The following is a 16,465-nucleotide window of genomic DNA, read 5'->3' on the forward strand; positions in this document are numbered from 1 at the left end:
TTCTCTTTGTTATTTTTCTGCAATAGCTTTTACTGTTAGTTTCTATGTAAGTTTCATTAACTTGTCTGCCAAAGAAAAATTTCCTGTCATCATCCTCCTGGTTTCCTACTAGAGCTGTAGAAAACCTGCATACTGTGACATCTATTTTTCAATGCAAGCAAGCAGTTTACTATAAACTATCAGAAGTGTTGACTTTAAAATTCAGAACTAAAAGGACCACTCGTTCATATTTTCTACATATTAATTAAGGCATAAAACTTATAGATAGCCTGTGTTAAATATCTAATTTTTGTTCCCCATCCCATTTTCTATTACTGGGAAAACAGATGCTTTTGTGTCAGCATTTTTGCCCTTGAGTTAAAGGCAGCTACTACTGCCATCATATTGTGTAGATAAAAGTATTTGTAGGTGTAATTAGAATCACTGCATGAGCTGTCTTCTCATAGAAGGAGTAAAATTCTTTTTCTGCTTTGGATTTTGAAATAGATTTGGTTTTAGATAGAAGCCAATTGCAGAGAAAATAGATTAACATTATCAAGTGAACTTTTACATTTCTGTATACTTGTTGGGAGGAGGATAGTTTTTGCTTTGTTCTTGATTAATTGTTAAGGCTAAATATTAAAATATATCAGAGATTTGCTTTCCAAGATTAATGTGTCCCAGATGTAATTTGTGAACCATTTTAGTAGTTGTCCCTGACATTATTTTGTGTAGGAAGTTAGCTGGTCAAAGTAGAAACTGATCAGGTACCCATGATTCTCCACATATGACAGAAGAGATGTTAATTGATTAAAGCAGGAGAACAAGACAACTTTACTACAAATGGTTTTATAACTTTTGGAGTTATTAGATGTGAAAGCTTGAACTTCAGGGAGCTCTTGGAATGTCTCAGTGAATATTACATGCTTCATTTGAAGTCTTGCAGAAGTTACAAGGAAGGCAAGTGTGTCTGTGGATTTTTCCTGTCTGAGAACAATAATAAAAAATAATGTTATCACTACAAGCATTTACAGCATTAAGTAAAACTTTAACCCATTCCATTTTTCTGAGATGAAGTACCTGGGTTATACTTGAAACTAGGCAAGTGCAGAATTGTTGTGAGATAGGAAATGTGTCCCAGGTATATAAGCACTGTCAGGGGAAGCACAGACTCTTCTATATCAGTAAAAAGTAACATATTCAGTGTATTCCCCTAAATTCCCATATACAATAACAAGTGGTGTCCCTCAGATGTCTGTACTGGTATTCTTCAATGCCTTTATTAGTGACGGAGTGGGACTGAATACACCCTTGCCAGGTTTGCAAACGGCTGAGTGGTGCAGTTGATATATCTGAGGGATGGGATACTGTCCAGAAGGACCTTGACAGGCTTGAGGAGTGGCCCCATGTCAGCCTCATGACATTCAACAAAACCAAGTGCAAGCTCCTGCATTTGATTTGAGGCAATCACCTGTACTGCCAGTGTCATTACAAACTGGATTTAGAGCAGCTTTGCAGAGGATTCAGGGGTACTGGTGGACGAAACCTGAAATATGACCCAGCAGTGTGGGCTCACAGCCCAGAAAGCCAATCATACCCTGTGCTACGTGAAAGGAGGAGTGACCAGCAGATCAAGGGAGGTCATTCCGCCCCTCTGCCATTATAAGACCCCACCTGGAGTACTAAGTCCAGTTAGGAGGCCTCCAGCACAGGAAATATAAGGACCCATTGAATTGGGTCCAGAGGCCACAAAAATATTTTCAGGGCTGGAACACGTTCCCTATGAGGAAAATCTATGAACTGTGATTATTCAGTCTGGAGAAAAGAGGGCTCTGGAGTGTCGTAATGCATCTGAACAGCTTGGGCCATGACGTGCTCCAGCCAAACAGTATTTAGTTTCTTATCAGACCCTCTGGAATTTCTCAAGGTTGCTGAGACACAAGCTGTTCTAAAAGTAAGAATAGAAAGAAAAGAAAAGAAAAGAAAGAAGAGGCTGAAAAATAAGAGAACAGATAACAGAGGGCGGTTGAACACCTGGACTGTAACCAATCCTGTGCCACAAGGGGTGCATGCAGAGTGCGTGGACAGGAAAGGGGCACCAATGAAAAGATGTGTGTTTGCATGAACAGTGGTTTTGGAATGTATAAATAAGTATAAAATGTAAACAATAAATGTCTCTTGCAAAATCATATTGGTTCATTGGTCAGAGGTCCTGAGCTCCCACACTGGAGAGACCTCTCAGTATTTGTAATGGGCTTGTAAAAATAAAGAAAATATTTTCACCAGGACCAGTAATGCTGGGACAAGAAGCAACACTTTCACACTGACAGAGTGTAGGTTTGGATTAGATGTAATAAAGAGATTCTTTATTGTGGAGTCTGTGAGACACTGGAAGAGGCTGCCCAGAGACATTTGGATGCTCCTTCCCTGTGTGTTCAAGGCCAGAATGGATGAGGCTTTGAGGAAGCTGGTGTAGTAGAACCAGGTCTACTCACCCATGGTTAGGGGAGGTAGATTAAATGACCTGTGATTCTAAGACTCTGTCACAAAGGTCAATGGAAATTGTGGAGTTATTTAAATTGTCCCATCTACATCAGGGACAAGTGTATCTCCTGGGAGAAAGAATGAATTCTAGATCTTATTTTGGTTTCCAGTTAATCAGAGTTCTTCTCAAAGTCAAGTTTAGAATTCACAAGGAGTATTTTGCTTTCTGGGAAGTTTCTGTCATTTGCTTTCCCATACCTCAAATCAACCTTAGGGTTAACTAAAAGATTTATTGTTCAAAGTTTTAGAAAAACTTGATCTGACTTTTGTGAAAACACCAGATTTTTTTTGTGTTAGGCTGTTACTGAATATTAGGATTATAAAATAAAAAATATTGATCTTTAATGAAAATTTCTCTGGGTGGTTTTAAACATGAAGCTGAAATTGGACAGTATTATCCACCTGCTTTTATGCTAAATCACTTGAGTCTTGTAATGAAGTTTTTCCCATTTTTCATGAAACAAAAGTGTTTTTTCTCTACTTGTGCTCTCTCACAGTTTATAGTTAAGAAATCTCCAATGTTTGCTGTAAAGCTAATATGAATTGCAAGTAACTTCTGTAAGTACACAAAAGAAGTTCAGAACAACATTCAGTCAGTTTAATTTCTGTGAATATAACTTGTAGGTTTGCAGGTGATAAGCTTCAGATTTTGAGTCTTCTAGTCCTGAAGAAGTCTTGCTTCAGGAGTTTATTAGCTAAATGTGTCAGTTTCAGACTACTAGGAAGAGCTCATCTCACCTTTTCCTCTCAGAAGCTGCAGCTGGAAAAGTCACTTTTAGTTCAGGCTTTCAGCTTTAAAACTCAGACATTTCATACTGCAAATTGAAAATCTGAACTGGACTCCTATGTCAAATTAAAAGCATTTCCTATTACATCTCATATATCTATGACTCTATGACTTTTGAGACATTCATGATTTTAAATATTCACTTTTGCTATCCATATTGGTCTTGCATAATGTGCTAGAGGCCAGAGACACAAGGATCTCAACTATTAAATTTTAAATGCTGACTGCTTTCATATTTGGTAGAAATTGCTTGCAAACTATACTGATTGATGCCAAACAATTCCACCTGATTTGGAAGAATCTGCAGAATTATGCATTATATTAATCTTCTAGCTGCCTCACCTGTGTTTGAAAAGGTTTACTCTGCTATGATGAGGATTAGATTAACTCTACTGATTTTCATCAGCTAAAGCTTGAATCAGCATATGGCCTGAGGCTTAGGAGCACTTGAGTCTCTAGATTTGGTAGGGATCAGTTATTTTCCATCAAAGAAAAGAAATGTCATGGTGAATTTGTATAATTTTTCATTAACAAAAAATTACTCCCATGATTATTTCTAAATCTCCTTTAATCACTCTTACTTTTAACTAATTTTCATCAAATAATGAGAGGGAAGAAGTTTACTTTATTGTGGAACTACTTTCACTGTATTTATTAATTTTTCTGGCGTAAGAAGTGCAGTCTATTTGCCTTTCTGCTTAATGGCTAATACACAACTTCAAAGATCTTTCCACAGTTAATCAGCTGTAGGGAGCTGCCTTTCACTATGCTCACTTAGTAAACCGTTCTGATTTCATCTGGTATTCCCACTGTGGGGCAGATGGCAGAAAAGGCTGATATCTGTGCTACTCAGGCATGGTGTCTTCAGATCCCTGCGTCAGAACTGCATAATGTAGAGGGAAGCAATTTTTTGGCTGCTCACTCAAGATAACTCCCTTGAGTGATGAGGCATGTAAGCCTTCAGGCTCAAACCAGTGAACTGTTTTGTTTTCCTTGTCTCTGCTCCCTTCCTCTTCTCTCTCCCCTCCAATTCCAATTTTTGATGAATTAGGATATAAGCTTATTAATTCCATTCTAAAACACTACTGAATGTGAAATAATATCAACGTAGTGATTTCATTCTGTTTCAACAATTGGAACAAAGCAGAATATGCTATTATGTAATTCAAATCTCAGTGTATTATAACTGGCAAATGTTGACAAAAGGCTTACTGTGTTAAAACAAAATATGTAGGCTGCAATCAATCTCCTTTTTAGCTTTCATGAAACCTTAATGTCTGTGCTTCACACAAAGCTGTAACTATGATTCTAATGTAAAAAGAAATCCTTAATGGGATTTCTTTATATTATTAATCTTATTCGGCTTAGTCTTCATGGCTTGTCTAGTGCCAGTGTAATAGAGAACACAGTTTTCTCTCATTTCCTCTAATATTCTTTCCATTCTGGAGCATCAGGGCCAAAGCAGGCCACAACAAAAAGACTTCTAGATTTCCAGATAAATTTCCACTGTACAGTTCAAAATTTTAAAGGTTCTAAATGGTTCTTTTAACTCATTTGCATTGAATTTTAAGTCTGCATGTTATTTCCCAAACTTAATTTTTAAATCTAAGATAATAGCTTAATTAAAGTACTATAAAATCATCAAATTCTTTACACATTTCTTGAGGGACCATATACTCTGAAGTTTGACTTAGTTATGACTATGTGTCAGCTTTGCCTTTAATATTTACAGATAGTAGATGACAAATACAACAAAAGACTTTTTATTTTCTGAGTCAGAAAGAAGATATCAGATCTCTAGGCACTCAATATGCAATCCTTCTAAGTCGGAGAAAGATGTTAAATTCCAACCCTTCTTTCAGCTGAGTCATTTTGTCATTTATGTGCTACTAACAGAGTTGCATGCAGTTAAACTGCAAGCAAAGTAATTCAGCGTGTGATTTGGTGTGAAGGTTGTAACCCCATTCCAGAATGCTTGTGCCCCAGGTCTTTTGAATGAATATTTTTCCTGCTGTAACTGGTTCACTGTCCTTCAAGCCAACCTTTCAAGGAGCGCACTGTTTTCAGCTTTAGGGACTTAAAATAGCCTGCCAAAACTCCTGCAAAAGCACGCATCTTGCCATGGTTTGATTTGTTTCACTGTAGGAAGTTTAGGAAAGAGACCTAAATTCCTCATTCCAGATCAAGTATTTTTTGTTGATTCTGGGATGTCTGATAACTCTTGATGAACTGAAAGAGGTGAGGGAATAAGAATGAAACTAATGGAATCCTTCCTGCATTTTAGAAAGCGTTTGCACTGATTGTAATTACAGGGGAATCTATAGAAATAAATAGATGTGAAATGAACCTATAGAAAATATACAGTTCCTGTTCTCTTTCTGATGCTATCCTTTTCTGTTCATTTTCCACAATCTTCATGGTATATAAGCAAAGTATGTGTTTCAGGTCATCTGCTTTTATGAAAGCTCATATCTAGAGAGAAATATGGCCTTGGTTTCTGTGTCTTCCTCATACATCATCACTGGGAGAACAGATCTGGTGGTCAAGGTATGGAAGAATTTTGTGTGCTGACGGAACATCCAGATGGAGGGAAGATGAATCATGGGTTTATAATACAGAGTTTTTTCATGCCTAGATGAGGTTTCAAAGGGACCTACACAGACAGTTAAATATTTTTTAAGTCCAAATTAATGTCGGTGGAAATTCTGACAATCAATCTACTGTCCCAAATTCAATCATTTTCTGAAATGTTCATTGGTACCTTGAGAATTCAGGAGAAATCAGAGGTCTCCATTGTAATGGGAGCTGTTATAACTCAGTTTGTGTTCTTAGGAGATTCTCCAGTAAGAAAAGTAACAAAACAAGTAAAGCAGGATTGAAATAACTTACATGATGTATGGAGCTTGATTAAGAAATTAGATTTCACATTTCATAATTTGGATTTCTGATTACATTGCTGTAAAAGCCATAATCTTCTATCAGAAAGTCACATCTATGTCATGTACTACCTAGAGAAAGTATGCAAAGCTAATGCACTGTGGAAGTGGAAGGTGAAAATATGAACAAACATGCGTTATCCAGTCTGTAAGTATTCTAACAGCATTTTCATTTCTTCAGCTACATATATTTAATGATTTTTAATATACTTGATTAGTGCTTGTTTGTAACAAACACAGACATCGTGTTTTACATGACATTTGTTCTTGGCCATAAACTCTTTATTGAAGGGTCTTGAGGGTCTTGAGTTAAATTCTGAGAAGGAAGCTGTGTGAGACCATTGTCCTTGAAAGCCCACAGAAAGTGTACAGAAAGCAAAAGAATAGTATGTATGTTTTTCAAGTGTATAAACATAGTGGAGATGGCTTGTAATTCACATCAACTTTTGAGCTACAGGCAGAAATTGCATAAGAGCAAGTTAAATGGTATTTTTAGCTAAAAGGAATGATTACAAATCTGTCTTGGGCATTTTCAAGGCAAAAAAACCAACAGAAACTTGGATTTTTAAAAAACAAGATTAATATTTGAAACATGAAAAATGAAATTCACATAGTTTTATAATGTTAAATTAAGATATTAACATTACTTAAATGATGGGATAGAAGGTATTTCTTTCTGATTTTGATGTGCAGTCATCATTGTGGTGCTCATGTAGTATATGCTTAAGCTTTGCACCACGTGTCTGGTGAGATTTGAAAATAAACATCAAAGTTATATGTTGGGCCTCAAATAATGAGGGATGGGATTACCAGTGCTATTAATTTGATTTATTGCTGAAATATACCAGATAAGGCATCAGTCTCAAAGGTGTGAGATTTTGAGGAGCAGCAAGTCAGCCATAGCTCAAAGGTAGTCACGAGTTTCTCAGTTACACACCAATATATAACATTTTGCTCCAATAGACAGCTGACACGAAGTTTGTTTTTACTTAATAACCTATCATCTTTGCTAATTTGTCACACTGCATCTGTCTTTCAGCCAATAGACTGTTAGCTCACATACACACATGCTTCTTATTGTAACCTCTAGATTCGTAACTTACCCTATGAAATCACACTATTACAGCCTAAAACCCTTCACCATCTTACTCAATACAGTTTCTTTTTTACCTAAAGCGTATTCTTACTTGCAAGTATGGGAACTTAAGTTTATAATTTTTCTACTTAATGTCTGTGTACCTTTATCATTCCATTAACCCAAGCTCTTTCCAAGGCTGCAAATCAAACCCTTCAGTGTCTGTGGAAGTTTCTATTTTTTCCATTTCCCACAGCTGTAAAGCATTTGATGGCTTCTGGCCCATGTATGGGAGTCACAGAGTTAAAAAGAAAATATAATACACAAGGTTCCTCTAATCCTAATTACCCCACTAAAAAAAAGCCCTAAACTTTCGTCCTGAAGGCGAACATATAAAATATCCTTCAAGATTACAGTTTGAATGTTTCCAATGAGTATGTTGAAAACAATTGTCACAGCTGAAGTTACTCTTTGAAAAATATTTTATTTAGTATTGGTGACAATACATGTACAGCAACTGGATAGAAAGTATATACTACAATATGATAACTCACAAAGAAAAGAAAAATAAATTTAACTACTGTGATCTCAAAACCAGATAATTTATGTTCCAAAAATACATTGCTTACTAGTAATACAAGAACAAAAATTAAATTATGGTCACTTAAGAAACCAAAGATCATTTTTTTCTGATGGCAAGATTAAGTTGGTCTGAACTCACAAAATACAATTATTAGTAACTTCAAATTGTTATGAAACAAGAAGAATTTTATACTGCTGTTCCTGCTTTGACTTTTTCGGTGCGATGAATAAAGAACACTGGACTATCTGGACATTTTTGATTTTTCCCTTTTACAGACTTCGTATTTTAAGAAGTGAGGATGGGATGATAAAAAGATCATAAGAATCAGTATAAGAATAAAAAATATATCAGAAACTTTTTGTGATTGACAAGAGCTGAGGATAAATAGCAAGAAAATTAAGAATTTGTGCACAGCTGATTGGAAAGTAGTGCTACATAACTATTTAAAAACACTCTTTATGCTAATTTTTATCTCAGCACTCTCAATTATCTCATTACTTAGTCTTTAATGAAGTCTAGGAAAAAATATGAAAAGATACATTCATCAAAAGCAAATCTAAACTTTTGTTGAAGAGACCAGTTACTCAAAATGAGGTAAAAAAAAAGGCAGAAAGCCATGACAGAGTATGCATAGAAGCCTTTTTTTTTTCCCTACCACTTTCCTTGTTCTAAAAGATATATTTATGTATTAGATAGAAATAGACTTCTTAGGCAGAACAAGCCAAAAGCAGCTGGCAGGAATTTGCATGAGACAGCTACTACCTGGTTTTTTTCATGCTACGCTAATGCAGCCATTGCTTTGCAGTGCTCCACTGGTAATTTTTAAGATCTCATCTGAAGAATTCTTGAGATATTTCTTATTGAGTTTGTCCTCTGCTGCTTGAGGAGAATTTTTTTTTTTTCATTACTTGAGGGAAGAGTTTCAATGTGTGTTAAATGTTTTGCGTCTGCTTTAATAATGTTTTTACCTTCAAATCTTTTTCTATACCATCTCTCAAATGTTCAAAGTTCCTGATTATTGATATTATTGTTTATTTCCCTGCTCTTCCACATTTCTTTTTTGTTCTTGCAAGCTTATGACTTCCTTTTCATGTCTTTAGGAGGTTTGCAGGTTATTGGGGTGTACACTACAAGTGCATCTTCTGACCTGTGAGGTTTCTGGAGTGAAACATTAAGATGAGCCCTTCAAATCTAAATATAGAAAAGGAGATCGCTTGATATGTGAAACCTGATAGTGTAGTTAGATCATTATTGTCTTTAGACTGAAATGTGTAAGCACAGAAAATCCAAAATACATAAAATGCATTGAAGTTTCTTTCATTTTTTGATCAAATTCTTTCCATTATCAACTGTAGACCCATTTGACATATGACTCAAATTCTGCCTTTCCCTTCATCTAGATAAAGTATATAATCATGCCTTGTGCCCTATTCATAAAACTAACACCTTATGTATGGTTGCATGCTCCTTCCAGAGTAGCATGGGAAGGATTTCAGCTTGGCATGGAAAGGGGGAAAATATTCCCAGATCTGCATATTACTTTGTTTTCATTTGAGTTTGCTCCTGTATTAATTGTTTCAGATTTTAACCAAAACAATTGTGACTTTTTCTACATTTCTTCTCTCCTTCACTTTGCAAAACATGTCTTTCTGGACTCATGCCTAGAGTTTCCAGTCTCAAAGAAATAGTCTCAAGGTTTCCAAAGAAATACTAATTAAAAGCTGATGAGAACACCTTGACCTCTGCTACTTAAATAGATCTAGAAAAAAACATGCAGTGTACTTCACTATTCAATGTATTGGTGTAGCCGTGTATCTATTATATTTAACCAATGTTTTAGATTTTAACTGTAAATTTTGACACTTAAAAATTTAGAGTTCAGATATCTTCAAGTAACATTTCCCATAATTAGGAATTCCTAAAGTTTCAAAAAGCTATTTGTAAGCATACCTAAAATGAAAGTGAATACAACAAGCTGTTCTTCCTTACTCTGTGAAGCATAATAAAATACTTATTTAGTGTTGACTTTAAGACAACATGGAAGTCTTTCTGGGTAATTTGGAGAGAAATTAGGAGGAAGAAAGTAAAATATTGTAAAGGGAGTAGATGACTTTTTTAATGTTCAAGGTGTGTGAGTTGTGAAGATTTTGTTATCTTCCATCTCAGATAATAGGGCAAGTGAGCATTGTGGGAAGATCAGAAACAGATTACTCCTCAGTTTGGTTATTTCTTAATTTGGCTTACCAGGAAGCAGTTCCAACCTTGTGCTACACAAAATGTCTCAGTGAAGTCTGCAGCAGAACCTGAAGTGTTGTTCATTGGGGGTATATTAAGAAATATAATCTTCATGAACACAAAAGCAACAGTATGCCCAGGAATCTTGAAGCAATTGAACAAAATTTGTATATAATTTATCATTATAAATTTGATATGGACATGTCTAGAGATGCAGACCTCTAAATATTGACAGAAGAGATAAAATTTTCAGGCAAACTATTATGAAAATGTGGTTCTTTTTTAAATAACCTTATTCCTCTGAAAAATTCTAGATGAGATGTCATGTAACTATTTGTCTATTGTGTGGTTACAGTGAAGAATATCACAACAAAATAGAAAAACATTGCAACTCTCCAGATTTTGACTATTATAATTTATTATCTAATTATGAGATACAAATTATAATAAAATACTACTTTAGATATTTTAATTTTAAAATGTATTTTTAGAGCAAAGAATAAGCCTTCAAGCATAATTTAATCAAGAAATAAGAAATATGTTTTAGTTACATAGACAAACTAGTGTGGTAAGATACAAACTAGTGTGGTAAGATAAAAACTGGGTAACAACTTGTATTTGACAATCTAAAATGAAATCCCTTAGCAATTCACAAAAGTGGAAATTCTTAAAGAAATCTTACTTTTGTCAAACCAGTGCTTCAGTACTTATAAACTAGAGGATCTTTAACATTTTTTATCACTTCCTAATAAATATCCCTGAAAAGTTTCAATGGCATGTATTAAGTGGTTATACAGGAAGAACAGAATTCCTTTAAAGGTTTGTAGTGTTTATATATATTTTTCCAAAGTAAAAGGAACTTATATTGCAGATCACATTAAAAGTGGGGTTGCTATTCCATTCATTTAAGTTTAGTCCAGTGTTGCATGGTTTCCTCGTTCTATTGTTTGCTGTGCATTAAGTGTTGTAATTTGAGTATGCAGCATCTCAGAACAGCAGCAATCAGTTGGAGAGGATAAAGTTAGTTTTCTTGACATAGAAAACATTGAATTTTGTTTATGATTTAAAAAAAGAAATATAGCCCAACTTTTCTTTCCTTAGATGTTACTCTGTGTCACTAACTATGAAAAGCAAACATATGATTGCTGAAAGACAGGTGACTGGCAGTGTTGCTACAATTTTGTTTATCCAAAGCCAGGGATTCTTGAAAGACAAAAAAAAAAAAAAAAAAAAGAGTGCAATGAGGTATTTTGACATATATTGGCAAAGACTTCCATAATATAATTTATCATCAAGAGCTCTTGTGGCAGATAAAACATAGGATGCTTTTGTCTCTTTTTCCAGAGTGTTTTGTGGCCAGCTGATGAACATTTTCTGTTAATAAAAGATTTTTCCTAAACGCAAAAACTTGAGGTTTTTTAATCTCCCTGGCAGCTTTCATGAAATCTTAACAGCAATGAGGAGATCTATGAAAGTTTCTTAGTGATAATTAATATTTGCTTTCTCCAGTTTCTTTTCAATTTTTAATATTTCACTTTTCTCCACTGTTTTGAAATCCCATAATGTCAGCAGAGGTAAGGAAAAAAACAACATTTAAAAGACTTGCTACCATTACCCATGATGTCACCTCCTTCCCAGCCTTTTGAAAGTGTCAAACTTCCATCAGCTATGCAGAGATTACAAGGGATGTGTTTGCTTCCCTACAAAACAATATCAGCCATCTGTTCATTAGCACATTGCCATGGATCAAGGGTGGGTATTTGTCACTGTTGGACATGAAATGATTCACATAGACACAGCTCAAAGTGTGATGAAAGAAGAAGAATGTTTACTCTGTCCTTTCAGTATTTATAGGTTTTTGACAACGACCAGGGATTGGACAGTCAGGTTACCACCTTCTCAATAGCACTGGTTGTGAGAGACATCCATCAAAAGGTTTTAATGGAATGTATAAACACCTATGTTTATTGTTACTCTCCTGGGAAAGTGGCTAGAAATTATGAAAACAATATCAAAAGGCCCGATTCTCAGGGCGACAGGTATTCAGTTCTTTGGAAGACCCCTAAAGAATGATTTAGAGCTACCACTCAGTCACTGTTTTTCTCTTGCAGTAATTAGACTGTACACCTTGCTCTTTAAATTTCAGCAGAGGAAGTTTGTTGTCCTCTGTATCCTTTTTATTTGGATAGATTAATTTAGCTGGATATGTATATTTCAAAGAGAAATTCCTGAAGAGTTGGTAAAAAAAAACAACACATAGTACAGCAATAGGAAATTTTCTAAATTCCTGATCTCTCTTCAGAAGAATCACATAAAGACATGCAAATCATGATGGTTGCATTCATTGTATATAAAGCCTTGTGCAATCTTCAATTGCTTATTTTCAATAAACATGTTTAAAAGATAGGTAAATTGTGAAAATTATCCAGCATGGTTTAAAAATTTGTTTATGAAATAGCATAGAAAAAATGTATTTTAAAAATATGATGAGTCTGTTGCTGATCTATATCAGATAACTTTGCCTTATTTTCTGTGTATCAGCTTGAAAAATCTTGCAGCTGATTTTAGAACATTTAGTCATTCAAACATCAGGAAACTGATATTTTTCACAAAATGGTGTGGTAATTGCTCTTCTCTGCAAAATATATCGCCAAACCTGCTTTTAAATGGCATGGTAATGCTTGTGTCATATGCCACTAAATTGTACTCTTCATGTGAGAATGAGAATGTGAAGGCTGAAGCTAACTTGCTTAAAAACTCTGGATGTGTTTGTGCATTAAAAAAGTTATTATCAAAACCACAATCCAATCTTCAGAAACTCAATCACCTTTAATTTAATAACTTGATTATTAACTGTATTTAGTAACTGTACATAGCTAACAAGCTTGGAATTGTATGCAGAAGAGAAAAATTATGAATTTTAATAAAGTTTGTTCTACAAAAGAATAGAACTACTCATACATGGTTGTCAAAATGTTTTAAAGTGATTAATTTAAAAGAAAGAAGCATCAGCAAAATTAGAATTCTTTTTTTCTCTCCTCCTACTCATTTTCATTCTTTTATTATTTCTTTTAGTTTTCTTTTATTATGTCTTGCCTTGACTTTCTGAGGTGTTGAAAATCTCCAGTTAACTAAAATGAAGATAAATGGAGAAGACTAAACTCCACTGTTTCATATTGTAGTGATGATGACAGTGTTTAGCATGGCTTAAAATAACATCTAAAATATGAAACTTAGAGGAAGCAGAGACCTCAGATAGGTAATATTTCACAGATAGGGTCACAATTTGTCTTAAGAAACCTGTGACTCAAAGAATGCCCCAAATTATGTAAATACCTCTACTTGATTTAAATCATGCATTGTGTAAGAAAACAACCAAAAAATTTTATAACATGGAACTTTAATGGATGGATCTTTAAATTTAGAAAAATAGAGAGCAAAGTGATTTTTTTAAATTTTTGTATCTTGATGAATCGTGCGTTTATAATACAATAAATTTTGTTTTACCCTAAGTTTTCTATTTCCATGCTTCCTGAAGGAAATGTTATTCTTTTCTAGACAGTGAAACTATTACGTAAAATAATAATGCATTTTTTTAGTAAGAAATCCATTTTTTAATTTTGTAGCCTGGACTTTAATGGTTTCATAAGCATAAGATTATAAAATAACTCAACATAAATAATTGCCTTTTTTTTTTCTTGTTATTTTACACTATTCAGATGAATACACTAAGTGTTTATTTATTTCACACTTGTTAATTCTTTAATTAATTGGAAATTTTTTTGCCTGACTAGAACTTTCAATAACAAGCTGAGCTGGGTAGGAAAACAGAACAGTTATACTTCATAGGGGAAAACTACAGCACTGTAGTTCCCTAAATTTCCCTAAATTCTGACTATCCTTTAGGCAGTTTATCTCTTTTACTGTCCTTTCTAAAAAGATGTGGCTTGAAAATACCTGTCGTCTTATCGGGGGAAAAAACGAGAATCCAACCATTTAGAACATCTAAGTCATTTTCAGACAAATAGCATGAAGTAAATAAAAATGTCAGTTTTTCTCTCAATTATCTTTGAAGAGGTTTCCTAATTTATGACAGCAACAACAGCAGAAACCTACAATGACCTTTGATATTTATGAAGTTAATTATGTTCTTTGTAAGCTAATTATAAGTATGAAACATTTTTCTTAGTTTCACTTAATTTGTACTGTCCTTGTGCAGTGTATTGTAATGTCTTCTAAGAGAAAAATAAAACATAAGAATAGCTTACCTAATGAGTAGGGTAGTGGAATGATGGGTTTAATCTCCATGGGCTTCTGAAAACCCTTTGCTTCTGAAACTCTACACACTGAAAATTGGCATGAAACCAATATCACAAATGTAGGGATCACTGGCAACCACAACTGAAGGAGTCATGAGAAACATGAGTCAAAGTTTGCACCAAATACTAGTCACATCTGTTTTCTCCTGCTATGGATTGTTAAATCTGTTTTGAGATTAAAAGTCTGTCTAATACTTGGAAAAAAAGTTATAAGGTTTTTGAAAACGTGAATAGTATTTGCTCCTAACCCAAACCACAACTTCAGTATGGAGTGAGATTGCTTTGTAGAGGGCTTTCTGGAGGTACATCCCAAGCATATTGGAACAACTTCAGAGAAAATATGTTTACATAAGCTTTGTGTTATTTACAAATGCACCAATTTTTCTTTTCTATATATATTTTGAGATCTTTTTTTCTCTTTCAATCTGCTTCTCCGCAAAAAGGGAAGCATTCATGTTATGTTTCATGTCAAGGAGGTATTTCCACCTCTTAGACTGATTGTAGCCTAGCCCCATCTATATGCATGTTGTTGCTTATTTAGTTTTCTATGACAGATATTATTGTTCAGCATTCCACTCCTGGCTAGAGGAGTAATAGGTTCTCTCTCTCAGCTCTTTCACTGTGCATGCTTTCCCATGACACACTCTCAAGTAATCAAGGAAATTGTATTTTGGCATTATGGGAAGAAGGTGTGGTCTTTATTACCCAGTTTTTCTTCAACGTGCTGTTATGTTTTGAATGTGCTCTTCTTCCCATTTGCTGAATAATCCAAGTTTGTCTTTACTAAGAAAAGAAACGAGTAGTTCAACCCTCTCTTTAGGCTGAATGCAGGTACACTTAAGAGCAGAAATAGATTCAGTGGATAGTGTTGGTCTAAAAGAAAACCTCCCCCATGCTATACATGTGCACTAGGAAAGAAATCTGCACTGCTGACTCTTCCTAAGAGACACAGATATTGTAGGGTGAGTAACTATTCTCTCTGTAATGAAGGATCTGTGAGACTCTACACATATTCTAGGCTTACTTAAATAAAATAGTTTGCTCTTCTGTTAAGCAAAGGATTTTTTAATAATTTTGTTATCTGAAATGTTTAGTATATACTGAAGAGTTCAGTGTTTGAAATCTCTTTTCTGGTTTTCCTCTGTTGCTGTGTAGGATAGAAAAAATAAGCGCTGGAAAGCAGGCATGAAAGAAAGGTCAGTAGTTTTGCATCTGCAGTTCTATATTTGCACAGGTTGCTAGGCAATGTGAGAAAATCATAGCTCTAAACTGCAAGTGTGTTTTCAGACATCAATTATTAAAAAGAAAACAACTGTATTTAATAATATACTTCAGTCCAATTGCCTTTCATTAATGTTACTAATTTTTAACAATTATTAGGTGAAATTGATATTATACAGTCTGCATTTGCTTCAGAATTGGTAGGCACCTCCCCTGAAGGATCAGCTTATATTTTTGTCATGCAGTGATAAAAATTCCTTATTCTCTATTTAAACATAGGAACTTGATTCCTTTTTTGCATTTTTGCTTCAAGAGCAATCGACTGTCATGATATGTGTTGTCAGAGTTATCAGACTGTAAGAATGTACCTTCTTCTAGTTTTATGGCTGCTGCTGAAACAGAAAGCATGATTCTGGCTGGCACTTGGCAGGTGTAAGCCATCTAATATATTTATGATAAAGACTGAGGAAGGGCTTTCAAATGATTTAAAAACTATAATATGAATGTATTGGGCCTGAGCTGTATAAGCAGGGAATATAGGAAGAACCTACAAATACAAGAGAGGGAAAAGACTGGAATCAAAGCAGAGGATGCTGCCTGCCCTGGGGCACTGTCTGAGGCTCTGCCTATGTAGATTTGGAAGCACAGTGACTCAGCAGGGCTCCTGGGGATCTAATCATGGTGGGGCAGAAGGTGACATGATTATTTTTTTCTGGCTCACAATGTCACTTCATATTTTATATAATGGATGAACATGGAGAAGCATAAGATCTAAATGCTTTGGAT

General features: G+C 34.6%; 1 long non-coding RNA gene across 2 annotated transcripts in view; it reads right to left on the reverse strand.

Moving 5' to 3' along the window:
- Positions 1-853: 853 nt before the first annotated feature.
- LOC111925622 (uncharacterized) overlaps positions 854-16,465 on the reverse strand; it is a 42,791-nt gene continuing 27,179 nt past the window's right edge. The window contains exon 5 of one of the 2 annotated variants that reach the window (XR_015289441.1): positions 854-966. This is a non-coding gene — a long non-coding RNA (uncharacterized LOC111925622). Of the gene's footprint in view, positions 967-10,650; positions 14,541-16,465 lie in introns of those variants that run through there. The other variant, XR_015289440.1, reaches the window with a different exon arrangement.

This window comes from Cyanistes caeruleus, chromosome 1 (assembly GCF_971803275.1).
Source record: "Cyanistes caeruleus chromosome 1, bCyaCae1.hap1.1, whole genome shotgun sequence".
Classification (NCBI taxonomy): Eukaryota; Metazoa; Chordata; class Aves; order Passeriformes; family Paridae; genus Cyanistes; species Cyanistes caeruleus.